The sequence below is a fragment of the Anolis sagrei genome, chromosome 6, assembly GCF_037176765.1.
Source record: "Anolis sagrei isolate rAnoSag1 chromosome 6, rAnoSag1.mat, whole genome shotgun sequence".
In the NCBI taxonomy this organism is placed as follows: Eukaryota; Metazoa; Chordata; class Lepidosauria; order Squamata; family Dactyloidae; genus Anolis; species Anolis sagrei.
In genome coordinates, this window is record NC_090026.1 from 76819507 (window position 1) to 76834751 (window position 15245).

Consider the following 15245-nt stretch of genomic DNA (forward strand, 5'->3'; position numbering starts at 1 on the left):
TCCTGCCTTGAGTCGCCATATTGCTGAGAAAGGCGGGCTATAAATATCATAAATAAATAAGTAAATAATAAATATACAAACCACAGCTCTTGAGGACACCCCAAAAACACTGACAATTCCTATTTTAAGAAACCAGATTGGAGGATTCCCACCCCCTCCCCACATCCCCATAGAGTAAAACTCCTGCAGAAGATAAGTTTGCTTTCCTTGCTCCAAAACAGCTGCAAAGTGAAACTGGAAATGAAGCGACATCACATCTGGTTCTGGAAAAGTATTGCTGTATAACACATGGGAATGGGGGGGGGGGGGGATTTCCCCTAACGTTGTTGCCCACCCTTGCTTTTTGAGATGAAATGCTTCATTTCCTCTCTGTCACAGCTACCAGAAATATTTGGACCAACTACAGAGCTCAAAGTCTGTGTTGTATTGAAAGAAGACAAATATATTGGCACGCTAAGGAGCACATCCTTCCCTGTAGCATCTCTTACATGTGAGACAATCTGGTTTGTGGTGGGCAGTCAATACGTCCTTCCAATAACACTTCTTGTGAACTGGTCTCATAAAGCTCTTTGGTCTTGGACTCCTTACACGCATTCTTTACACAAATTCTTTGCACGCCCTCGAGATGCCTGGCTCAAAACATCTGGGAGTGTTTTGGAGTCAGTTGGTACATGCCAAGGTATTTTTGAATGTCATGAATGTACTACTGTTTCCATCGATTTGCTATTTCTCATTTGCTGTCAACTCGAAACCAGACTGTTCATGAGCTGTAAGTGCATTTTGCTTTTCTGACAGCCACAGTTGTTTTCCCACTAATGTATACTGTAGGCAGTTTTGTCAGCCACTCCTTTCTATTTACCTGCAAGTCAGTCTTCCTCCTTTCTTAATCAAAATGTTTTTCAAACTAGTAGTTGAAGTGATTTTGCTATAGAGCTTGGAAAAGGTGCTTCCTGGGAGATAAGTTAGAGAAAGAGATCATAATTGTGAGCTTCATGGCAGAATATGGTAGTCATTTGAAGCAGAGATGCTCTGTGATTTTGTGTGGATGGCCTTGTCAGGAGAAACAATTTGATCCTCATTGCTATGTTAATTTCAGAATTAGAACTAAGCATCTTTTTAATGTTGCATTTCTCCAGATTTTGCCATACCGTATTTGGCTCAGAGAAGACATGAGTCAAGGGAATGTCAAAGGCATCTTTGAGGGAAATATTTTATGTGTACTTTTAGAGAAAACAGACTTAGAAATGCTTCTTTGAAAAAGCATTTAGAAGTATTTAAATATGTATTTCCTCACAAAATATATTTAAATATTGATATTTGTGCTGTTGCACGCTAGGCCTGTGCATAAGACTGTAGACAGGACATAAATTCTGTGTGCCCAATGGGATGCCGGGGCTGCCTCAGACTAACTGTAACTAATGGGGAAATCATTAACTTCTAATCTGGGCAGTCTGTCTTTGCCTCTGTTGGCGTGGAGCCCCTGCACCCGGTACCAACTGCTTCTGGCTTTCGCGAGTGACCCTTACCAAGCAGAGCTTTGTAGACTTCCAGGGGAAAAGGAGTTCAGGTTTCGGTGATGGCTGGCTGAAGTCCCTCAGCAAAGGAGCTATAAGGCTGTATAATCTTCGGCCAAGCTATGGGACCTTTCTCCCGGTCAAGCTGTAGAAGACGAAGCTCTCTACAGGAGCTCTTGGTTTTATGTCCTGTGTGAAAGGCTTCTCTGTGTGGACTGAACTCAAAATGGCTCCTATTTCCTCTAAAACCCAAAAAGGGGGCGGGACCAGGGAACCTAACTATAATTGACAGGTGGTTTGCCCTATGATTGCAGCCAAAAGAAGCCACCTATCTGCAGAGTCCCTGAAACTTAGGACTACAACAAACATTCAATGCAAAGCAAACAAAATTGGAGCTCCTGGTACAGCTGTACCTGCACAATATTCAACATATTTAAACTTTTATTTAAGTACAAGCCAGGAGTAGATTTTGTACAGTTTATATTTGTGTGTATATGCGTATTTCAGATTATTCAAAATCCAGACAGAACAAACTACAGAAAATCACAGTTAAACTGACATGCCAGGAATATACTGATCTGTCAATCAGTGTAATAGACTTGACTCTGAAGCCCCCGGTGGTGCAATGGGTTAACCCCTTGTGCTGGCAGGATTGAAGACCAACAGGTCGGGGGTTCAAATCTGAGGAGAGCACGAATGAGTTCTCTCTGTCAGCTATAGCTCCCCAGGTGGGGAAATGAGAGAAGCCTCCCACAAGGATGGTAAAACATCAGAAAGATGTCCTTGCAGAAGGTCAACTCTTTCCCACTAGAAGCAACTTGCAGTTTCTCAAGTTTCTCCTGACTGACACACACACACACACAAAGCTGACTCAAACTTCCATGGTCCTAGTCTGACACCTGAATCAATTCCACTTGCTGGCTCTTTATCTGTCTTCAAATTATTGTGGACTCTGTATTACTACTACAAATATCAAGGACATGAAAATTTGATTGCAACCAGAACAGGGCCATCCCTAGATATTGTTCAGATAAACAAAAGCAGCTTCAAGAGCAAAGATCAGGCGGGAGAAAAGCAGTGGTTGCACTCTGAAGAAAATGCCCAAGAATGCTCGTGTGATTAAAAAGGGGAATCCCATCCTATTTTCTAACTGCCTATGAATGATAAAGGCAAATGTTTCCCCTTGACATTATGTCTAATTGTGTCTGACTCTGAGTGTGGTACTCATCTACATTTCTAAGCTGAAGAGCTGGCATTGTCTGTTGACACCTCCTAGGTGCCGCGGATAGTGCAATGGTTTAAACCCTTGTACAGGCAGGACTAAAGACTGACAGGTCAGAGGTTCGAATCTGGGGACAGTGCGGATGAGCTCCCTCTGTCAGCTCCAACTCCGCATGCAGGGATATGAGAGAAGCCTCCCAGAGGATGGTAAAACATCAAAACATCCGGGCATCCCCTGAGCAACGTCCTTGCAGATGGCCAAAGCTCTCACACCAGAAGCGACTTACAGTTTCTCAAATCGCTCCTGCCATGAAAAAAAACCTCTCCTAGGTCATGTGGCCAGCATGACTGCATCGAGTGGTGTTACCTTCCCTCCAGGATCTACTCAAACCTGCATTTTTTCGAACTGCTAGGTTGGCAGACGCTGGGGCTAACATTGGGAGCTCATCCTGTCTCGAGGATTTGAACTGCAGATCTTCCGGCCAGCAAGTTCAGCAACTCAGCGGTTTAACCATCTGTGCCACCATGGCCCCTATGAATGAGTTTCTCTAGAATATAATTAGGCAGATGTTCATCCACTCTAGTCTGTTCACTATACCCTTGTGGTAACAGCCCTATATAGACATCCTCAAAACATATACAAACTTGCAGAAAGTCAGGTTACATTAGCCCCACCTGTACAACATCACCTTAATCACATCAATGATATCAAGCTACTTTTAGCAGGGTCCCCTCAGGTGAGGAGAACCCGAGGACTGCACCTAAGAGAGTCCTGGATACCTTGGTGAGGCCAGCGAAGCCAATTTCAGCAATTAAAATTTTAAAAATAATAAATCCTCACCAAAGCGGAAAAAGTTCTGATGACCGAGGCGTTTATTAGCAATCCAGCTGCAATCAGATGCAATTGTAGGAATAATTCCACTACAAGCATGCCAATACAAAGAATACAGGAAAACATTTCAAAATTCCCGCCCGCCCTTTGCCGGCCAGCTTCACGCTGATTGGCTGAGGCTGGAACAGCTGGGAGGAGGCTGGGCGGCCCGCCCCCGCTCTGAACCAATCAGCATGCTTCTTTGCCTCTAGAGGGCCAATGAGCGCTCTCCGCTCGCTTCGCAGGATGGACGAATCAGGAGAGAGGAGGCGGGATGGCTGCGGGCAATGGAGGAAAATGATGGGATTAGGGGTTACCGGCCAGCTGGAAGGTGGGCTTTGTCTTTGCCCGGCGAGGTGTGACCTCCCCAAACAAAAGTTTTCCTGTGCCTTGATGAGTTTTGGTGAAGAAGGCAAACAAGGTTGGCAACGGACCTCCCGGGGGGTCAACATCACCTATTGTAATTTCAATCTCTTTCTCCAGGGTCCCATTGATCCCCTCATCTCACCAGACATGCTCAGAAAATGAGATAAGGGAATCATAAATGGCTATTGTTCCATGCGGATGAGTTAATCAAAAGGATGAGTTTCGAGGGAGGCAGGGGTCTTCCCTCGAGCAAACTGTCAGTTCCTGGTCGCCTCTTTTGTGGGGCAAAAGTCAAGGGGAAAGGGGGAAATGGACAATATTTCATGCATTACTTTATACAGAGTTATTTTATATATAATATATATATATATATATATATATATATATATATCCCATACTCATCCCGCACCTTAGTTACTTTATTAAAATATTGATTTTTTATTAAAAATGAACTAGAAATCCCAAGCTCCTGAAGAGGTCCGCAGGAGCGGCAGCCAGCCTGAGGCTCTGGCTGACCGGCAGAAAGTCACTTTTCCCTGGATGAAGTTGGAGTTTGACTGTTGAACCAGCAGAAAACAATTCCCGTTGCTCCGTCCTTGGGAGTCTATAACTCCCGCCCAGGAACCGGGTCTCCTGCCCAACCCCTCTCCCCAAGTCTCCTGGGGGCAGTGGCAGCGAGTCCCCGGTGGCGGGGCTTTGCAGGAACGAGTGGCAGCAAAGGAAAACAGACTGCTTTCGCCGAGCTGGCAGAGTGTTGACAATCAGCTGTTTTCTGTCAAATTATATTCTTTAAAACAAAACAATTATTTCTCGAGCGGAGAAGCCAGAAAATAGAAAAGCGAGATGGTAGTTATGCTTAGAACTAGTCATAGAAAAATACAAAATTTAAACGGAGTCAATCCACCATTCCAAAATTCTAGTGGATACGGGGGTCCAAAATGGCGGTTTCCGTATCTGCGGTTTTAACGAACGCAGATCTCGCGTTCCGGGGATGCCGGGGAGGCATCCCCGCCAGGCTCACGGCTCTCCGGAGCCTGGAAAAGGGTTTGTTTCGTGCTTAGAGAAGGTTCAGGCAAGGGAAGGACACAAAGTATCAAGCGGGAAAGTTTTAAAGTTGCAAATCTCAAGTATCTTTATGAGGGATTGGTTACAAAGACAGGGTTAGGGGAAAGTGAAAAGAAATTAAAAGCAGTCCCATTTTGAGCTGTTGACTGGGGCACATTTCATCCGTTTTTCCCAATTTTTGCTCACAGGAACTGCGGAACTCCCTGCTGCAGTTCACACTAATTTAAATGTGACTAATTTGAGTCACATTGGGTAGTGTGTTGTTTTCAGCATACTTGTATAGTGCCTGAGTAGGGGTTAGGTTGTTTTTTTATTTCCCTTTCTATGTTCCCCTTTTAAGAAACATTTTGGCCTCTGAAAATTCAAGCAAGACTTCTGTGCCTGTGATGTGTCACAACTACAGAAGCAGCACTCATTGAGAAAGAGCAGAGCTGCTCATCATACAATAGGAGTGTTATGCAAAATGCCAGAATTGGGAATATAGTATAAAATAATCTTGTGAATCTAGACTCAGATGTACCCAAGAGGTTACCTACCTATCTCCAAACCTACCCCTATCATTACTTATTTGTCATCTTGACTTATTTTAAACATGTAACTACTTTGAAGGAAAAGCTGGTTTTTGTCACGCTGTGATTCCCCCAGTAATGGGGTGGGTGCCATTTATGCTAGTGTCCTGTAGCTATAAAATCAGAGTAGATGTTTCTTCCATTAGGATGACATCCGTAATAGACACAGTGTGATGAGCCCTCCGCATACAGGAAGCAACCCATTTGCTCTAGAAGGCGATTAGGTGACTGCCTGCCTTTGGGTGATGAATGTTTGCATTCTTTTGCTGCAGTAATATACAGTACATGATTTTCTCTGCAGGGAGGCTGTCCAGATTTAGGTAGATAAGTGCCATCTTTGTTTACCTCAGAATGAATTGTGATGCTTGACTGAACTCGTAGTGTGTCTTGAATTTTTAGAGCAGGATTGACAGCACATGAATATTTCCCATGCTGAATCTAAGCATAAATATTGCATTTTCTTTGTCACTGATTACATTACACACCTGTTATTTCAGGGTTTTCTTAAAGGACAAATTTATCTGATTGGTTTCATAGGAACCTTAATAATTCTGAATCCTTGAGAATCTGTTCAAGGCATTTTGCTGGTTGAGGTAAAACACAAGATATGCCTATCCTATCTCAACAACTAAAAAAAGAAGCAGTAGGAGATAAAATACGAACAAGTGCAACTAATAAAACCCACTTGATATGTATGGCTGCAAAAGAATTGCCAACCTTGTTGATAATACAAAACTGTCCATATAGAAAGAAGCAAGGAGACAAGTCTAGTCCTACCTTTAGATGAAGTAGTGTGGCTGCTTTTGTATCATAGGAAGTGATCAATTTTATTTATTTTATTTATCGTGTCATGGGCAACCAGACAATTGTATTACATTTCTAACAGATCAAAACAAACAAACAAACAAACAAACAGACAAAACACAAAGTTTGCAAGCTTGGTAGTTGATTAAATGTCCTTTGACTAGTATCTAGCCACTTGGAGTGCCTCTGGTGTTGCCGCAAGAAGGTCCTCCATTGTGCGTGTGGCAGGGCTCAGGTTGCATTGCAGCAGGTGATCAGTGGTTTGCTCTTCTCCACACTTGCATGTCGTGGATTCCACTTTGTAGCCCCATTTCTTAAGATTGGCTCTGCATCTCGTGGTGCCAGAGCGCAGTTTGTTCAGCGCCTTCCAAGTTGCCCAGTCTTCTATGTGCCCAGGGGGGAGTCTCTCATTTGCTATCAGCCATTGGTTGAGGTTCTGGGTTTGAGCCTGCCACTTTTGGACTCTCGTTTGTTGAGATGTTCCAGCGAGTGTCTCTGTAGATCTTAGAAAACTATGTCTTGATTTAATTCGTTGGCTGATACCCAAATAAGGGATGAGCTGGAGATGTCACTGCCTTGGTCCTTTCACTATTGGCTGCTACTTCCCAGCGGATGTCAGGTGGTGCAATACTGGCCAAACAGTGTAATTTCTCCAGTGGTGTAGGACGCAGACACCCCGTGATAAGGCGGCATGTCTCATTAAGAGCCACATCTACTGTTTTAGTGTGGTGAGATGCGTTCCACACTAGGCAAGCATACTCAGCAGCAGAGTAGCATAGTGCAAGGGCAGATGTCTTCACTGTGTCTGGTTGTGATCCCCAGGTTGTGCCAGTCAGCTTTCGTATGATATTGTTTCTAACACCCACTTTTTGCTTTATATTCAGGCAGTGCTTCTTGTAGGTCAGAGTGACTCCCAGGGTGACTCCCAGGTATTTGGGTGCACTGCAATGCTCCAGTGGGATTCCTTCCCAGGTAATCCTCAGAGCTCAGGATGCTTGTCTGTTCTTAAGGTGAAAGGCACATGTCTGTGTTTTAGATGGATTAGGGATCAGCTGGTTTTCCCTGTAGTAGGCAGTAAGAGCACCTAGAGCTTCGGAGAGCTTCTGTTCAACTATCTCAAAGCTCCCTGCTTGAGTGGTAATGGCACGATCATCAGCATAGATGAAACTCTCTGTCCCTTCTGGCAGTGGCTGGTCATTTGTGTACACGTGGAACATGGATGGAGCAAGCATGCTCCCCTGAGGCAGGTCGTTCTTCTGTTTCCGCCATCTACTTCTCTGACCCTGGAACTCAACAAAAAAGGTCCTGTTTTGTAGCAGGTTTCCTCTGAGGCGGGTGAGGTGGTAATTCTTTGTGATATTATACATTTTTCTGAGGAGGAGGCGGTGGTTTACAATATCATAAGCCGCTGACAGGTCTATGAAGACAGCTCCAGTGATCAATTGGTAGATACTTAATGCATTATTGTTGTATTTTTGTCACCACATAATAATAATAATAATAATAATAATAATAATAATAATAATAATAATAATAAGTAGTAGTAGTAGTAGTAGTAAACTGCTTAAAGTGCAAAAGACCCCATAATTCTGCAGGAGGCAAAAATTGGATTTAAAATGGATTCCTTCTCTAGTGTGAGTTTTTAGCACATGGAGGAAGTTGAAGACTGGATCTATACTGCTCTATATTCCAGGAATTGATTCCAGATAAATAATAATAATAATAATAATAATAATAATAATTTAGAAAATCAGGAGGCAGAGGGCTTCCGCAAGCGAAACAAACTGTAGAAGAAGAGGAACATGCACTGGCAGATTATGTGAAAGGCAGACAAGAACCAACATTGAGGGAAGTCAATAGTAGTAAATTGCTTCAAGCGCAAAAGACAAAGAGTGAATACCATAAAAACACAATCCAGAGCAGAAGCAGCGAAAACTGACGAAAGGAGGCTCTCCTAGGGCAGTTCCTGGGAAAAACTGAGAGCCAAATTGACAAAGAAAAAACATGGCTGTGGCTCACAAATGGAACTTTGAAAAAGGAGACGGAGGGCCTGATTCTGGCAGCCCAAGAACAAGCCATTAGAACAAATACCATCAAAGCCAGAATTGAAAAGTCAGCAACAGATCCCAAATGTAGACTCTGAAAGAAGCAGATGAAACAATAGATCACATCCTCAGCTGCTGCAAAAAGATCGCGCAGACAGATTACAAGCAGAGGCATAACACCATTGCTCAGATGATTCATTGGAACTTGTGCCACAAATACCATCTGCCTGAGACAAAGAACTGGTGGGATCACAAGCCTGAAAAAGTTACAGAAAATGAACACGTCAAACTACACTGAGACTTCTGAATTCAGACTGACAGAGTTATGGAGCACAATACTCCAGACCTCATGATCGTGTTACAAAACAAAGTATGGATCGTTGAAGTTGCAATCCCAGGTGACAGCAAGATTGAAGAGAAACAACTGGAAAAGCTGACACGATATGAGGATTTAAAGATCAAACTGCAAAGACTCTGGCACAAGCCAGTAAAGGTGGTCCCAGTGGTGATTGGTACACTGGGTGCAGTGCCTAAAGACCTTGGCTTGCACTTAAATAAAAATTACCATCTGCCAGCTGCTGAAGGCCATCTTACTGGGATCTGCACACATTATTCGCCAATACATCACACAATCCTAGACACTTGGGAAGTGTCTGACGTGTGATCCAATACAACAGCCAGCAGAATGATCTTGTCTGCTGTGGACTCATCTTGTTGTGTTTCAAATAATAATAATAATAATAATAATAATAATTATTATTATTATTATTATTTGTAGACCACCCTATTTCTCCAAAGAGACTCAGGGCAGTTTCCAACATAAATGGCAAACATTCAGTGTCAATGAGGAGAAGACATATAAACAAATTTCATCAAAACAGAACACAAACAATATAAGCAGCCCAATTTTAAACTGGACCACAAACACAATTCATCAAAGATAAAACTTAACATAACCGCAACATAATTTATCACAGGGTAAAACATCCAAAACTAACAGCTAAGACCTTAAAGAGTGATGGGATGGTTTCTTACAACCAATTCCACTATCTAGACAAGATTTAACCTATGTAGGCAGAGGTATGTCGAGACATGTTAGGCTTCCTCTTCTCCAAACGACAGAGTGCATAGGTGGGTTTTAAGCATTTTTAAGGTGAGGAGAGAGGGGGCAGTTTTTAGATCTTTTGGGAGGGAGTTCCAGAGGCGTGGAACAACCATGGAGAAGCCCCCCCCCCCCACCTCATTCCCACCAGCCGTGCTTGAGACAGGGGTGGAACCGAGAGCAGAGCCTCCTCCGCAGATCACAATGCTTGAGCTGGTTTGTATACAGAGATGCGGTTCTGCAAATAGTCTGGGAAATAGAAGGGAAAAAATCATTTTGGTGTGCTGGGCAGCTTATTTCAAGTGCTGACAGTTTAAGTAATTTTGCGTAGAATTGCCAGTGTATATTCGAGAAGACAGGTGGTAAGAGATTTTTGCAGGCAGAAAAATTGGTTGAGCCAGCCATTCTGAGAGAGTTTCCCAGTGTTTGTACAAGCATAAAAAGCCCTCTCCTGAATCCCAACCAGCTGTCCCTTGTCCAATGTTGGATTATGAAGAAACTCCTGATATCAAGTTAAACACAATCTCAGAATGGCATCCGCCTGACTTCTGGGCTTATCAAGACTGTACAATCTTGCCCATAAGTTCTATATACAGCAGTGGTTCCCAACCTTTTTTTGACCAGGGACCACTTGACCAGGGACTACTTTAACTAGGGACAATTTGACCAGGGACCACTTGACCAGAGAGCACTCTTCAACATTAGTACCAAATGTGTTATGAATCAGTTTTTTGTCAACTTTAGATTTGGTTTGGTTATTTGGGGTGCTGATTCAGAAAATTTCATTGTATAGACCACATCATCAATAGTTCCTGATACAGAACATATGCCATCCAGTAGTCGCCATCTGCTCGCCCACAGAAAACCATATTTAATACTCTAGAGCTGATATGGTTTATCCAAGGAGGCAGAGCTGGTCAGCAACAGGGAAGGAGTGACAGGCAAAGCAAAAGGAGCGGAAATAAAATAAATAAATACAGAGAAAGGAGGCTCACGGCCCAGATATTTCATCTTTGCGGCCCACTGGTGGTCCGAGGCCCACAGATTAAGAACCACTGATGTACAGAGAAGCAAAATGGATTGGTAGTTAAATTTTACTACTGTACTTGTGATTCAGGTCTTTTACCATAGAATCAACCAGATGGGACACAGAGACCCCTTCCACACTGCCATAGAATCCATATTATCAAAGCAGATAATTCACATTATCTGCTTTGAACTGGATTATATGAGTCTGCACTGCCATATAATCCAGTTCAAAGCAGATAATCTGGATTTTATATCACAGTGTAGAAGGGGCCACAGCTTGGTCTTCCAGAATAGGTTGTATGTCACACACACCTTGGTGCTTCAATGGTTAAAGGGCTCAGGAGGATCAGGTGGGAGCAGTTAGCTCATTCTTCCTCATGGTAGGGTCAGTCATATAGCTTTACATACTGATATAATGAAAAAAAATCTATAGTGAAATTCAATGCGCCCATCTGTATGCACCCTCCCTTTCAAACACCTCTGAAATAGAGGGAATTACGAGTGTTCTCCCTTCCCGCAACCATATGTCTTAAAAATTATGCGAGATATAGTTCTTGTGAAGTTGCTTGGGTTTAGTAGATGGCAAGAAAGGTAGACAATGGTAAAATATCCTTCTTAAGCATCATTCTTGGAAACCGCAGCTGTGCTGCAGCCATTTTTGATTTGTTGAGACTATTTCAGTTGATCATATTCATGAAGAAACTCATTTTGTTTGCAACTGTGATTCATTATAGTGGTTGCTCTACCTGATTACTTATGTTTGCTGTCCTTTTTGTAGTTTTATTTTCAAAACTACTTCCAGCAATAACACATCTGTAAAGCTACAGGACAGGATGTTAGCATTATTGGGGAAATATGGCATATTGTCTATACACGTGGAGCAATATATCATATCTTAACTATCACTACATAACAGAGTTACACTAAAGCATGGCAGCTGTTGAGCTCTTTGAAACTTCATGAATATGCAATATATTGCACTTGGGCTTGTATATAGGTGGTATGCATATGTGTGTTGGCTGCAGTTTTACCAATTCTGCATGTATTAGTCTCAGAAAATTACATTTTATAAAAACTAACAACCAACAGAGCAATTCCAAGTAAAATGCTATGAACAAATGAGTGGATTAGATCCCACCTTCAAAATCCTGCAAGCTCCCACTAGTGACACCAGTGAAAGTAGGCAGGGCGATGGGATCAGAGGTGACAAGGCAGGGAATCCAGTACAAATTACCATAGACTCATAGGGTTCCCAGACTGAAAACTGTAGTATTAATGGTTGTGTGGAAGAGGAAATTTTAGGAGGGGTTGCTTGTTACTTACAACCAGTCCAACCCTTGCCATGCAAGAAAAGCACAAAGTACCCCCCCAACAGATAGCCACCCAGCCTTTGTTTAAAAGCCTCCAAGGAAGACTGACTGACTTATTTAGGCGAGTAGGATAGTCTTCCAAGATCAGTGTACTGGGGATGGGTCCGTAGGTGACTATGGAGGAGTTGATGGTGAAGGACAATCGCTTCAATGCTGGTGGTCTTTGCTTCTCCCAGCACACTGACATTTGTCCGCTTGTCTTCCCAAGAGATTTGCAGGATTTTCCGGAGGAAGCGCTGATGGAATTGTTCCAAGAGTTGCATGTGATGTCTGTAGGCAGTCCACTTCTCGCAGGCGCATAGCAGGGTTGGGAGGACAATAGCTTTATAAACAAGCACCTTGATATTCCCATGGATGTCCCAGTCCTCAAACACTCTCTGCTTCATTCAGAAAAATGCTGCACTTGCAGAGCTCAGGTGGTGTTGTATTTCGGTGTCAATGTTGACTTTGGTGGAGAGGTGGCTGCCAAGGTAGCGGAAATGGTCAACATTTTCTAATGTTACACCATTAAGATGTATTTCTGGCATTGGAAAGGGATTGGCTGGTGACTGCTGGAAGAGCCCCAAGGAAGAAGCTTCCAGAAGCTTCCACTACACTCTGAGGCAGAGAGTTTCACTGTTGGTCAGGACATTCTTCTTAATGTTCAGGAGGAATGTCCTCTCCTGTAATTTGAATCCATTGCTCCAAGTCTAGAAAACAAACCTCCTCCCTCTTCCTTATGACAGCCTTTCAAAAATTTAAACATGGTCATCATGTCTCCTCTCCATCTTCTCTTCTACAGGCTAAACATCTCCAATTCTTCAAGATGTTCCTCATAGAGCAGGGTCTTCAGACCTTTGACCATTTTACTTGCCCTCGTCTGGACATGTTCCAGATTGTCAATCTCTCTCTTGAATTATAATGTCTAGAATTGGACACACTACTCCAGGTGAGGTCTGACCAAAGCAGAATAGAGAGACACCATTACTTCCCTTGATCTAGACACTATCCTCCTTTTGATGCAGCCCAAATTGTATTGGCTTTTTTTAGCTGCTACATCACACTGTTGGCTCATGTTCAGTTTGTTGTCCACAAAGACTCCAAGATCTTTCTCACATGGACTGTTGTTGAGCCAAGCATCACCCACTCTGTATCTGTGCATTTCATTTTTCTGCCTAAGTGAAGTATCCTACATTTCTCCCTGTTGAAATTAATTTTATTAGTTTTGTCCCAGCTCTCTAACCTGTTGAAGAAGTTTTTGAATTCTGATTCTGACTTCTGGAGTATTAGCTATATCTCCTAATTTGGTGTCATCCGCAAATTTGATAAGCATAACCTCTAAACCTTCATCCAAGTCATTGTCACCATAGTTTATTGGTCATTATTCTGAGTTTTAGGGTGTTGTTTTATATGCTATTGGCTTTCTGCTTTTTATTGTACTGTGTTTATTTTTTGCATTGTTTTAGCCACTTTGTGTCATGTGTAAGCTGCCCCGAGTCCCTTTGAGGAAATGGAAGCGGGGTACAAAAATAAAGTTGCTGTTGTTGTTGTTATTGTTGTTGGTATTATTATTATTATTATTATTATTATTATTATTATTTGAAACACCACAAGATGAGTCCACAGCAGACATTCTGCTGGCTGTTGTATTGGATCACACGTCGGACATTTCACAAGTGTCTAGGACAGTGTGATGTATCGGCAAATAATGCATGCAGATCCCAGTAAAGTGGCCTTCTGCAGCTGGCAGATGGCAATCTTGTCAATGCTGATTGTATTTAAGTTCAGGCCAAGGTCTTTAGGCACTGCACCCAGTGTGCCGATCACCACTGAGACCATCCTTTCCGGCTTGTGCCACAGTTCGAGCTTTAAATCCTCATATCGTGTCATCTTTTCCAGTTGTTTCTCTTCAATCCTGCTGTCACCTGGGATTGCAACATCGATGATCCATACTTTGTTGTTTTTTAACATGATCGTGAGGCTGACCTGAGAGTGTTGTGCTCCAATACTCTATCTGTCTGAATCTGGAAGCCCCAGAGTAGCTTGACGAGTTCATTCTCTGTAACTTTTTCCGGCTTGTGATCCCACCAGTTCTTTGTTGCAGGCAGATGATATTTGTGGCACAAGTTCAAATGAATCATCCGAGCAATGGTGTTATGCCTCTGCTTGTAATCTGTCTGTGCAATTTTCTTGCAGCAGCTGAGGATGTGATCTATTTGTTTCATCTGCTTCCTTGCAGAGTCTACATTTGGGATGTGTTGTTGATTTCTCCTTCTCCTTCTCCTTCTCCTTCTCCTTCTCCTTCTCCTTCTCCTTCTCCTTCTCCTTCTCCTTCTCCTTCTCCTTCTCCTTCTCCTTCTCCTTCTCCTTCTCGATGATGAACAGTACTTGTCCAGGACAGAACCCTGCGGCACTCCACCAGTCACTTCTTTCCAGATGGAAGAGGAACCATTGGTGAGCAGCACCCTTTGGGTTTGGTTGCTTAACCCATTACAAATTCATCTAACAGTAGTATCATCTAGTTCACTTTTTACTAGTTTGTTTGAAAGAAGATCATGGGGAACTTTGTCAAAGGCCTTACTGAAATCAAGATATGCTTCATCCACAGCATTCCCTGTCTTTACTGAACTTGTAACCTTATCGAAAAAAGAGATAAGATTAGTCTGGCATGACTTGTTAGTCTGGGATGACTACATCATGGAATGCAGTTTCTTTGCGTGATGAGCCACACACAATTAGTTCATGGTATACCACCCAGTAGTTTAAGCCCATTTATATTTTGGTTTTACGGCATGCCTGTGTATTTTTAGAGTTTGCACAAATTCACGAGTTGTCATTGGAAAGACATAAGTGATAGGCTGCATATGGCTTGCATGACAATTCTGGCATCTAAATGTTTACTGTGTATATGAAGGGATATTTGGAATGCTTGGAGGAAATAAAGTACCGTGGGTTAGAACTCACTGCTAGTTCCATTATGTTAGATCAGGTATTGAGATTATATGTCAATCAATCAGTCATTTTCTTTACATTCTGCCTTTTCTCCAAAAGTGGGATTGGAACAGTAAAAAAAAAAAAAGGCATTTGTGGAAAATTTGATGTTGCAGCCAAGTCTGTGGTGCACAAATCCCTACATAAACACAGTAATCAGCCCTCAGCAAAAAATTAAAGTAGGATTAAAGGGTAAGTTAATGTTTAAGCTTTCAAGAAAACAGTTGGTGAAAATAGAACATGCAGTTAAGATAGTTTTTAAAAAGAATACTATTAAAAAGACCAACAAAAGACTAATTTGACACAATAAAAATCCACA